The following is a 13,658-nucleotide window of genomic DNA, read 5'->3' on the forward strand; positions in this document are numbered from 1 at the left end:
AAATTAAATAAATATTATCCTGTTCTAAATATATCTTGAACTTTAATTTCCAACTTTAATTCTTTTATTTAATTAATTAATTAATTAATTAAATATAAAGATATCATAATAATTCCTTATTAAATTAAATCATTAATTAGTCTTTTTAATTAGACTTAATTTATAAAAAAATACACCAAGGACTCATAAAGCAACATATGAAAACCCACTATAGAAAAATACATACCAAATCAAACAAAAGGGTTATAATCACAAAATTACATCATTTGATGCATTCGGAGGGTACTTAACTCAGATACTTGTCCTAATTATTAATTAGGACAATTGGCTAAAGGGTTTAGGATTTGGACTTAAGAGCTTTATTTCCCCTCTCTTACCATTGAGACAGTGCGATAGGGTACGCTCATCCTGACAATTCAGGGAAGTCGATACCCGGTACCTGCAACCTGCATAAAATCCACGCATGTACAAACACAATATTCTAAGCTAAACAGACAATGGCAGGAAGTGGTGCATCGTGTAGATCCCGACTAGCAGGTGACTACGACTCCCTTCCTTAACCATATCAGAAACACCATACATAATTAAAACAGCACGCACACCATACACATGCAGTATGGGGTAAGTATCCATAAGAAGCACATGGAATAATAAACCATCTAACTAATCATCATCGATAACTGAAACCATTGAATAATCATCATACATGCATGAAATATAGAGTACCAAGTAATCTCATCATATAATAAACTGAGTGTAAACATCATCTGATAATCTCTAAAATAATAATACTTAATCATCAAACATAAATTGGCCTAAAAGAGTTTGGCAATCATATCATAAATGTAGCTTGAAAATGTAAACTAGGGGCAGGCACTACATGTATATATATATATATATATATATATATAAATATATATATATATGATACATATAATAATATATGTATATAAGAGAATAGTTATCTAATGAAGATTTACCATCAATAGAAACTCATGATCATATCAATCTGACTGTAACTACAAACTTAACACTCCATCTTAGTTAGGAAGGATTGATATACAACATATTATGTTCTTGAGTATATGAAGAGATATCATCTCAGTATGATATTCCTAGAATGGCATAAGTAAGGATATCAACATAAATCTATCAACACACACATGTATATGATAACATATATTACATATGGAATTGGCATCGATTCACAATGAGGATAAATTTTTCAACACTTCTTTAGCAAAGAGGGAATTGAAGCAAATTCTATAACTTCAATATAAGTTTAAACACCACCTTAAGTGTTGTCTATAATAAATATATGTTATGGTGTCTGACAAGATCTGACCCGAAGAACCATAACAATTTATTTTCACAGTGTTTAGCAAAATCTAGCCCGAAGAACCATGATGAGTTGGTTATCAAGGTGTCTGGAAAAATCTGGCCCAAAGAACCATGATAACACTCGCTCCAACACATTTTGGTGTTAGGATATAGGTCTACTATTGATAAGATTGTCACCTTTCAATAGTTACCTTTTGTTCGCTATCATAACTTTCGGCATTTTAGAACAACTTAATGTAGTCTGTTATGATAATAGGTCTAGCTATTGATAAGATCGTCACCTTTCAATAACTCCCCTCTAAATATATACATCAATGAAAAATCGTCACCTTTCATGACATAATCACAACAACATCATGTTGTAACTCACATGATATGTACCATGAACCAAGTCAGAGGGTGGACCTACCATAGTTGCTACTAGTGGGTGGAACAACAGTTTTCACCTTAGATTTCTCTCTCATAGAGGAAAGCACATTACAAAGAATCTCTTAGAACTTCTCCTCATAGAGAAGATATCATCCACAAAGGATTGCATCTCAAAATTTTTCCCTTTGATCATCGATCTTGGGAAGTTAGGTCCTCTAGTTACTTCTTCAGAAACTCTCTTCATCCAAGGATGCCTATTGAACTCACTCTGAATTTGATATCAATTTTCTGATTTTCTAGTGATAAGTCATCACTTCCTCATGATATACGTAGGGGTAGGCCCATTAGCATCATGCAGTCAGCCACATGTATTTATAGACTTCCGCTGAGTATCAATCTTCTAAGCTTCTACATTGCCTTAGAAGAAGTTTCATACTCCCTCTTAATTTAGAAGGTCTCATAATTTCAATCATCAAAGATGTTTGTTTCAAGAGCATCACTTAATCCATCTTGATCATCAAGGTCTTTGGAGCTCCTATCATTAGATTGAGTCTGTACAATATTTGGTAGCATGTGTAAAGTACCAACCTTCTTTTCCTATAAGAACATCCTCAGACATAAAGGAAAAGATCAAGGCAAACAACTCTTTATAGTATGTATAGAAATACAAATAAGAGAGAGACTATAATGAGTAGATCAATGTAATACTCAAGAATAAGAAATATTTATTTGCACATGAAGGTCCATAGACATTAAATCACAAAGCTCCTTCTTAGATTATTTGAGAGTGAAACATTGATTATTATTGATGGTTCAAGTGGGAATTGAGCATTGATATTATTCCTCCCAATAATGTGAAATTATCACTCTTATATCATCAACCCTTAAGTAACACTTTAGTGGTTTGTCTCATGTGCATATCCTGAATAAAATAATGGTGATGGTTATCGTACCAAATATGAAAGTGTTCAATGAACTCCTTTGAATATTCTTCTATGCAATAGTAACTAGAAACAAGGAATTGTTTGCTTCTATTGGTGATGTTTGGTTTATAGAGAAACCATAACTATGGTATAATCTCGTTTGGTATTAAAACTGATCTTAATCAAACTGTTGTGCTTTTTGACATCGTGTCATACAATGGATTTGCCCCATCTTTCTTGTTCACATTCATCACTTTAAGTTTCCTACTGCTTAATAGTTAATACTAGTCTTCAATATTACTACCTTCTAATTGATTGTTCTTAGTCTCCGATGGGTTGTTATCGTTTCCATCCTATAACGTGGGTGTTCCAACCAATGATCCACTCCATATAGATATCCGCCTCTTTAAAGTTACATTTTCTTATGGGTCTGATCATCATTTTATTATTTATTCTATGGTTCTTGTCACCAATCCATTCACCAAATAAGCTCATGCCGCCTTCTATGTTTAAAACTTCTTATCTTCTCCTTTATTACCACTCTTTTAGGTCCACCTCAGTGTTGATGCCAAATGAATAGACTTATTCGATTGGAAGAATTATTTTATAATATTATATCTTTGTTTCGTTGTCTTCTATCCATGTTTTTTTTCCAAGTGGAAATGATGGTTCATTTTCGGATTTAATACACCGATCATTTAATACTTGCTCGCGTTACTTGTTGGTTCACTATTCCATATGGCAACAGATTGACTTAAGAGATTCCTTTCATTCAAATAAGTGTAATGATCCCTCAATGTGCGAATGCAGATAAAGTCATGGTTATTGGGTTCGTGGGTCCGTGGGAGAGTGATCTAATTCATACCACCCATCGTAACCGATCTAACACCGATCTAACATGATGTGTTTATCTTGTTATGGAAGTTCTTGTTCCAAAGCTTGGGACAAACCTCACCTTCAATATCTGCCATGATATATTTGGTAATATTCATACATGCCTATTTGGATAGAAGATTTCAATCCTCCAATCGTTTACCAACCCAATCAAGAGACATTGCAGCAAGGAGTTTATTGATTTTTTGATGAATTTAGACCTTTTATTGATGTCATATCATAAATAAGGGACTTTTGTTGCGGCTTCTTAAAATATTGGGTATGGGTTCTTTGATAAGGATATTTCTTTGCGGGCAAGCTGTCTTAATATCCTTATTTTATTCATTCAGAGTTTAATCATTTTAATATATAATCAGATCAAACACATAGATGGCTTCCAAAAATATATGAATCGCTTACTTATTCATTTCCTCTCTTCACATCGATATAATATTGCAGATATTAAGTTTCAACGATTCCAAACTTCGTGAAATGACGCTTTCTATAGCTCAGGTAGCATTGCACACCCATCTCATACCTTCACTATAAGAAAATCCCTCTTCGAATCCTGAGCATCATTTTATTGCAGATGTAGTACTTCATTCATATGATGTTCATTCTCAATGTCTTTTAAATTGAAGTAGTTTAATATATAATAAATATATATTGCTCACTTAGAAGTAGTTTATAATCATGTTACAACTAACTTGAACTACTTAACTTCCACAACTTTCGTCATCTGTCTCATAATTCCACGTTGCCACAAACATACCATGATAATCATAATGGTTTAGATATCTCCATGTTTTTATTCTTCATGCTTTTCAATGATGTATAGTTTAGTGTCGGCTTTCCTCAATGGATTATTTGTTATTACTGATCACTTCTTGTTTCTCCATGTTTCTATCATTTCAGTTTTATTATCAACCTCAATATATGCAACTCTGGTTTGATGATACAGATATGGAAGTTGTCGGTAATTCTCACTCTAGTATGTGACGATCGATATTCTTGAACTCCCATCTATTAACTTCTAACATCTTATTATTTTGAACCCAATAATCTTAACATTTTAATTTTGGTACATCTGGATTGCACAGAGAATGTGTTTACTGATTATGTGGTGGTCATATGTTGAGTATTCAATATACTTCAACTCTTGGTCAAGGATTTCTGAATGTTGTTGGAGTGATTGCCACGCTGTATATCTTATCTTTATCTGCTGAGTGTCATTTTCTAACTGTTTTTATTTCCTGACCTGTATGTTGATTCCCGCTCTAATTTATTAACTCATTCCTGATCACTGTATAAACTGGATGAATATGATGATATCGCATATTTGATGTTGTATTACTGTGCTCCTAAATTCACATTTTGTTTTGTCCGACTCTCTATCTTGTTATTGCTGAAGCTTCTCTTATTCGATTCTATGCTTTTCTCTCCGATTGCAAGAGATTTCTTCTTCTATGTTTGGTACTCTTGTTTCCGTCTCTCCTCAGCGAGCAACTGCCAGTATGTATAGTGACTTCTTCAAAAATGTTTCTCACTGTGTTCATATATTATGGTGTGGATGGAATTTCCACAAAATTTGATATATTTAATTCTTCACAAAATTGATCAAGTCTTTGAATTGTCACCCCCCCGTATCGGCCCGTCTTCTTTTCTTTCTATCCAATATGTATGCTTCCCCATTCAAAATCACATAATTATTTGCAGTCTTCTCGATTCAATATTATAATGGCTATTTATTTGCAGCCTTGCTCTGATACCGTGTTGAATAACATGGATCGGTTCTGCAAATGTAATTATATTGCCATTGTTACAGATATGTTCCAAATGCAGATTTGGATCTCATATAAACATCATTAGTTAGTATATTAATAATATAAATAACTATATGTATAATAAATACATTATTACACACACACACACACAGTATAATATATGTAATATATCTATTATATATTATATATATATAATAGTATATGTCTATAAAAGAATATTTATCTAATGAAGATTTACTATCAATAATGAAACTCATTATCATATCAATCTGATTGTAACGACAAACTTAACACTCCCTCTTAGTTAGGAAGGATTGATATAGGACATATTATGTTCTTGAGTATATGAAGAGATATCATCTCAGTATGATATTCCTAAATGGCATAATTAAAGATATCAACATAAATCTATCAACACACACGTATATAAAATAACATATATTACATATGGAATTGGCTTTGATTCACAATGAGGCTAAATTTCTCAACACTTTTGAAGTTATAACTCAACATATTTACCTAGGGAAAATGTGCCAAGGGGGTTATTTTATAATTATTTTTCCTAAGTCACTCGTTATGACTTATTAATAATAAAATATTGAATTAAATCCTTAAATATTTCTAAACTTATTTATAAACTCACCATTTGGACTCCAAATTGATGTTTTCTATTGACACCAATCGACAAATGATGTCTGATTGTTGCAGGCTGACTAATAGTTTCCCCCTAAAAAATAGGGATCCTCCATAAAAAAATGGAACTACAACCAATGTCTCTTGATTGATCCTAAGGTCCCCTAATGCATTCCAGTCAACTCCCAATCAACTCCTAAAAAGTAGGAACCCCTTCTAAACTTTGGGAGACCATCCCAAACTGTCCCAACTAACTTATAAAGCCCCTACATAGCTCCACAAACCTCTAGATGAGTCCCCTATCCAATCTGCTGACCTATGAGAACCCGTATAATAGGCCAACCTCCACTAATGATTGAAATGCCAAGGAGGGGAATTTAAACTCTGCCTTCTCCGAGAATGCTTGTCTTCAAGCAGTCTCAACCTCAGGTGTTGTAGAATCTGCTCACTCTCCCATGTCAAATCTTCTATCGATAGGTCCTTCCACTTCACTAGATACTACCTAATAATTCTCCTCTCTTGGGTTTCAATGATAGCCTTAGGGACCAAAATTAGTTCCCCTCCTTATCAAGGGGTGGTAGCATTGTAGAAGGAATTACATTATGCCCAATCACTTTCTTTAGTCAAGACACATGGTAGACGTCATGTAGCTAGTTGTCAGCTAGTAACTCCAACTCGTAAGTTGCCTCACCAATACGCCTAAGGACCCAAAATGGTCCATAATAATGTGGCTTAAGTTAATCGTCCTTACTCTTTCTAGAAGAAGGTTGCAACCCTAGTTATGAGATTCGTGCTCGAGAGGCTGGATTTAGATTTGGATCCAATCCAAATTTGGATTTCATGCCAAGATTCATTCGGATTTGGGTAGGATCCTTGTTTTGGGCTATGGATCTGTCTGGATTTGTGGACCGCGAATGCGGATAAATCCATAGTCCAAAACAAGGACGTGTACGAGTCCGTCAAGAATCCACATAGATCCTCTCAAATCCAACACGAATCCACACAAATCCATCATGAATCCCCAAGGATCTATAGGCCAAACTTGGAATAAATATATATAATGTGTGTATATATATATATATATATATATTTATATATAATGTACTCACGAATCCTCACAAATCCTAATGGGAAAAATAAAAAATCACAAATCCACGAATCCGATTCATGTGCCGAATTGGATACATATCTCGAATCGGTAACTAAGCAACTTGCAACATAAGACATGCCATAACACCCACCTCAAATGAACACTTAACCCATGCATTGTTCGATGTACTGTTTGTGTTGATTTTGAGCTTTTTGGATGTTCTCCTTAATGACCCTCATGATATCTTGGGTGTCCTGAAAGAAGTCCTTGGCACTAGTTCGCTGTTGTCGACAAAAAGGAAACAAGAAAACTGGGTGCATCATATCCATATAATAGCACGAGAGGTGGCATCTAGATGAACATGTGATAGGTTGTGTTGTAGCAATGCTCACACTGATATGACCACTTGACCCATTCCTTTTTGTGCCTCCATATATCATTTCAAAGGTATCCCTTCAACGATTTATATTAATCTCTATTTGGTCATCTATTTGGGGGTGGTAACTAGTGATTGTGGTGAGCTCAGTGTCATTAGGCCTAAACAACCCCTGGCAAAAATGACTTACAAACCTACTATCTTTGTCATGACTATGCTGCTCAACAAGCCATGAAGTCTGACTTACAAACCTACTATCTTTGTCATGACTATGCTGCTCAACAAGCCATGAAGTCTGAATACCTCGTTGGAGAACAAATTTGCCACTTACATGGCTGAATATGCAGTGGTGATTAGGAAAAAGTGTGCAAATTTTGTAAGTCTAGCCACCATAACATATATGCAATCTTGCCTTGGCTTTGAGCCAGCTTGTGATAAAGTCCATTGAGACACACTCCCACTTCCTACTTGGAATGTGTAGGGGCTGCAATAAACTTGGAGGGAAAGTGTGCTTCTATTTATTTTGCTGATAGGTAGGGCACACACATATATCTAAGAACCTTTGACTTGAGCCCTTCCAAGTTAATCTCTCTTCTATTTGTTGATATGGCTTAAGGTACCCTAGATGCCCAGCCATAGGTGCACCATGAAAAGCATTCAATATCTTTCTCTTCATCTTTGATCCTATTACCATTAGGATTTCCCCCTTGTAAATGATGATATCATTTGTAGCTGTATATCTATCATCTTGCACTGTCTCATTAAGAATACTCGTAACCCATGTGTCCTTAGCATACTTGGTAGAAATTAAACCTTGGTAATTATCTGCAATCTTCCAATAGAACATTGTGTGGCCTCCTTGATAGGGCATCAGCAATAACATTCTATTTCCCCTCCATATAAGCAATATCAAAATTGTAAGCAATATCATTGAGATCTCATTGAGTGAAGAAATGTTTCAGGCTGCTATGATTTCTTTTAACCACAAATTTTCTACCCACAAGGTAATACTTGAACTTAGTTAATACATGCATGATGGCTAACATCTCTTTATCATAAATGCTGTGACTCTGCTCTGGCCCTCTCAATTTCTGACTCTCAAATACTATGGGATGCTTGTTTTGGATTAGCATTACGCCAAGTCATTCACTTGAGTCATACACTTTAACTGAAAAGGCGCAGTCAAATAAGGTAATGCAAGAACTGGACATGAGCTCATTAACTGCTTAAGTTGATCAAGACACTGCTGTTCTTGCTCAATTTAAATGAAAGTCCCTTTCTTTGTCAAATTTGTGAGAGGTGCTGCCCATTGTGAAAACCCCTTGACAAAGTGTCTAGAGAATCACTCAACCCAAAAGAATTCCTTAAGATGGGTGAGATTCTTGGGTGGGGACCAATCCGCGATAGCTTGAATTTTCTCCAGATCAACTTGACTCCGTCTGAACTGATAAGATGCCCTGAATAGAGCAAATTTGTCATCCTAAACTTGCACTTACTCCTTGGCATACAAGGACTTCCTCTCCAAAATGTCTAGTACCTCCTCTAGGTGTTTTAGGTGCTCCCCACAAGTCTGATTAAATGTCAAAATATTATTGAAGAAGATCAAAACAAACCTCCACAACTAATGCTAAAACACCTTGTTCATACAAGACTGAAATGTGGCTGGCACATTTGTTAGGCTGAATAACATAACTAGGAACTCGAAATACCCACAGTGACATCTAAATGATGTCTTCTCGTATCCTCCTCCCTCATCCATATCTGATGGTAAGTAGATCTCAAGTCAATCTTGGTGAGGTAACAAGCCTCATGCAACTCATCAATCAACTCATCTATGCAAGTTATGGGATGGGATTCTTGTTCTCAATTGTCTTCTTATTTAGAGCATGGTAGTTAATGGACATGTGAAGAATTCCATCTTTATTCATAACCAATACAACTTCAGATGCAAATGGACTCTTGCTAGGCCAAATATGCCCCATATCAATCAACTCTCACTTGTCTTCTCTATCTAGTCTTTGAGCTTCTTGGGTTGTCTATATGAGGTGATGATGATGGGTTTTGCACCCACCTCTAACTCAATGATGTGCTTAATGCCCTTGTTTGGATGTCTACCTGGTGGCATTTCATTAAACTCCTTATTGTGTTTAGTTAGGATCTTATGAACCTATGAATGGTAGTCATGATTTTGCAACTCTTTTGCGGTAGGCATCAAAATGCACTCTGTTGCCCACTCTACTTGCTCATGTCTAATCAACCTCTTTTTCCTCAAGGATACAGCGTGGATTCTCTCATCTGTCAAGTCTCTCAATATGTGCTTCCTTCCATTTGCCTCAAACCTCATCTTCATAGTGTGCATATGAAAACTATTGAACCATATTAAGCCATTTCGTCACTAGGATGATATCCATCTCACCCAAGCCAATAACACAATAATAAGCCTGAAACTCATAATCGTTCAACCTCAAGGAGAGTTTGAGAATCCTTTTGGTACATGTGAGAATATATCCATCCGCAACTCACCTTTGGAACTTGTCTATCTAAAGTCCACACCTATTCATGAGCCCCTTGTCAATGAAATTTAGTATCACACCTATATCAAGTAAGGTATCGCTTGGTGCCCTTCTAAGACTCTCTCATCCCATTTGATCCCTCTTTTTGGATGCTAGAAAGGTGTGCCATGGGTTTCTCATCCTCTTGCTCCTTTACAGACCCCTCACATGCACTCCCTCCCTCACTGTCACAAGTCTTAAATGCAGATTTAAAATCACAGAATTAACATCATTCACTGATGGGTATTCCATCTTGTTTGCTTTTCCCGTTGAAGAACACTTATGCTTGGGATCCAATGGTTAATTGCATTTGAAGCACAAATTTCCGCATCTTTAATCATATTTAAGACTCCTCACTTGGTTTCTTGGAGTGTTTCATTTGCTATTCTGAAACTTTATGAAATGGTTTTTTGTCCTTATTACTAGGAAAAGGCTTGGAAGAAGTTTTGATTGTTGAATCAAAATGCTCCATATTTCTAACCTTCTTCATGGCATATTGCAATGTAGGTGGATCATGTTGAAGATAGTAGCTACGATAGAGATCTTTATCTCTAGAAATATGAACGTTATTACCGTTATTGTCATCTTCAGCTGAAAAGGACACTGAAAGTTTAATTTGTAATATTATTAATGTAAATGACATGTGTTATTCACATGCATTGAGGCATGAATATTCGAAGAGTCTTATTTAATTATAGGAGTTATGAGAAACTCAAGAGACCTTCGGTTAGAATATGAAGAGTCTCTTCTATTGTTATCTATTCACATCATGCGATAAGCATTGTACACTTGAACATTTCATTATCAATAAAGATATTTTGTGTTGTGTGGCTGGGTTTTTTCCTTCATTCTCGAAGGGTTTTCCCAGGATATTTTTGGTGTTCTTTATTTCAGTTTTATCTCTTTATTATTGCTGGTTATTTCATAGTTTTTGGGCTCTAGTTTCAACATGGTATCAGAGCCAGCTTATACAACAATATAGTAGTATCAATGTTCTGAGTAGCTGAGAGTATATTTATATACTTTAAGGATTCAATTGGCGTCACTAGTATGAATCTCTGGAAATGGAAAGCAAGTCTTAAGTGTTTATTGCAGGAACCTATTATTTGCAAATATTGTAATCTATGTCATATAATTTTTGTAGTGTCTCAGAAGTCAATAATTGTCTGCAGATTTTCGTGTTTGAGCCCTAGTCTAGGCAGTTTCATTTGTGTTTTATTTATTGGAAACATCAAGATTAGAATCCACTGTTATTCTCATTCAAGGGCCTTTCTTACCGTCAAAAGTTCATTAAAAAAAATATCACATTTTATTCTATGGGATCTATGAAGCGTGTACCACGAAATGTGTTCGTAGATTTGAAACTGATTGTTTTTTTTTTTGTCTAAGATCGATCTGGGGGATTTCAAAATATGTTGACCAACTGATCTCTAGTTGGAAAGTGAGAGATCTGGAGAGTAGCAGCTGTGATGAAACTTACAGATTCATGCCTTGCACTATGAATGCTCTTGGAAATTTGTTTCTGCGTCTGACTTATGGTTATTTAATGTATTTAGTGGCTAAATATATGGCCGATGGAAGTGAGCTTTTGTTGGAAGCTTTGGGACTTGGTCTCTTCGAAAGCCCGCTTTTACCTGTTTTTGGAGCGATACATACAAACTAGCGGCACAACCAGATTAGATGCTATCATCTCAAAGATAAGTATTCCTTTATTTTTATGATATACGTTTCTTTAGCTGGCACTCCCCTCTATCAAAATTCATCTTGTATGTCCATGTGTCATTCCCTTCAGTTTTGATATTCACGGGAGTTAATTCTAAAGATTGGTAATGGTTCATTTATTTTTATTTTTATTTTTTAACGGGCCATACTCCTATCGTGGATGTCACCGTTTTTCTTTGTTATTATCTCTTCATGCCAATTATTTTTTGTTACTCATGGTGCATTTATCTGGCATTTGGTCTTAGTAGAGCGACAATTTAATATTTTATTAAATATTTTTCTCTTCGTCAGTTCATGTCGTCATAGCTATTCACATTGATTGTATTCGTGTAAGAGAAAGAGGAAAGGAAAAATAAATATTGAGTTTGAAAAAGGAGTAGAGCATCATTCAATCCATTTCAAGAAGGCAAGTTAGCAGATTTTGGCGATTTAGAGGGTTGTAAGGTTTGAAGTCTAGCAATGGCAACTACGCCTAATTTAGAGTGCTGGATGTATGAATCTCATTACTCGGAAGTGGACATCGTTGTGATATTATTCTCGTAGCTGTCGCAGCGGCACATTTGGAGCATGAGCAGCCTCATAAAAGTGGGAAGGTAGAAGCCCGTCATGGTGCTCCGTGTTGATAAGGAGAAGAGTTACATTGATCTCAGCAAGAGTCGTGTCTTTGAGTAAGACTTTCAGACCAGCGTAGAGAGGATGTTTTTGAGGAGTAGAACTCACATCCATGGAGTCACCATCACAGAGGTTGGTTGAAGTTGTTGGATGTCAGGTAACTGCAACATTATGATTTTATACAATCAGGCAATCAAAGATAAGTTTTTTATTTTCTTGAATTCTTATTATATAACTGGAAATAGCATGTGGGGCTCGACAAGAGCTCGTGTAGTGCATGTAATTGGATGTGTAGATCAAGAAGTTGATATCGTAAAATGTCAGGTGTCCTGCGTGAGGATATCTTGCTTGAAAACTTTGGTAAATTTCCATACGAAAGAGCAATGAAGTGATGAGAGATTAATGCATATCTTTATTTAAAAAATAAAAATAAAAGATCATTTTCAGAGGCAGTCTTTTCAGCTTTAGAGGGAGTCTTTTCAGGTTGTCGAACAATATGCTTGGTTTATTTCATGTAGTGGTTCTATGAAAGCAACTAGAATGTACATCTGCTGCATATATAAGTGTCAGAGGGAGCTTATGATTTTTGAGGGAGGTTTTCTTTGTTATCTTCATAATGACTTTAATATTATTGTGATGTTGATTATGTTTAGTATTGATGGTTGATTATAATAATTTCTCCTGGTTGCAGGATGCAACAAGATAAGGATTATAGCTCCAGAGGGAGATGTTGAGCTTTAGAGGGAATTTTTTCACTTCAGAGGGAAGCTTCATAATTAAGAGGGAGTGTCTATGGAATCCCCTTCACTCTCATATATGCTTGTGATACTTATGGTAGTTGTAAAATTTGAGACTTAAATAGAACTAAGTTTTTATAATGTTCATTTCTATTCTTGGGTAAATAAATGAGATTGTAAGATCAGCTATGATAACTCTTTCACTATGCGATAGTGAATATCATGTTGAGAGAGTCCATGATGTCATCACGTTGAGAGATTCCGCGATGGGAGTTGGATGTCATGTTGAGAGATTCCATGACAGTTCACGTTGAGAGAGTTCGTGAACAAAGGCTTAGCTGTGAGTCTTGCAAATCTTTACATGTTGAGTGATTCCATGAATATGATTGATTGTTACAAGTTTCATGTTGAGTGATTCCATGAATGTGATTAATTGTTACAGGGTTCCATGCTGAGTGATTCCATGAATGTGACTGATTCCATGAATGTGATTGTTACAGGTTTTCATGAATCTTATAGAATATATTGTAAGATTTTATCATTAACATTTTGTTTGCAGTTTTGTGTGCTAAAGATCTCTCTCTGGCTAAGAGGGAGTGTTGAAGATAGTAGCTGCGATAGAGATCTTTATCTCTGGAAATATGAA

General features: G+C 35.4%; 1 protein-coding gene across 17 annotated transcripts in view; it reads left to right on the forward strand.

Moving 5' to 3' along the window:
• LOC149551807 (Thioredoxin superfamily protein) overlaps window positions 1-13,658 on the forward strand; it is a 132,764-nt gene that overhangs the window by 42,277 nt on the left and 76,829 nt on the right. The window lies entirely within an intron of this gene.

The sequence above is a fragment of the Cupressus sempervirens genome, chromosome 6 (assembly GCF_028749045.1).
Source record: "Cupressus sempervirens isolate cs-2001-9-10 chromosome 6, ASM2874904v1, whole genome shotgun sequence".
Taxonomy (NCBI): Eukaryota; Viridiplantae; Streptophyta; class Pinopsida; order Cupressales; family Cupressaceae; genus Cupressus; species Cupressus sempervirens.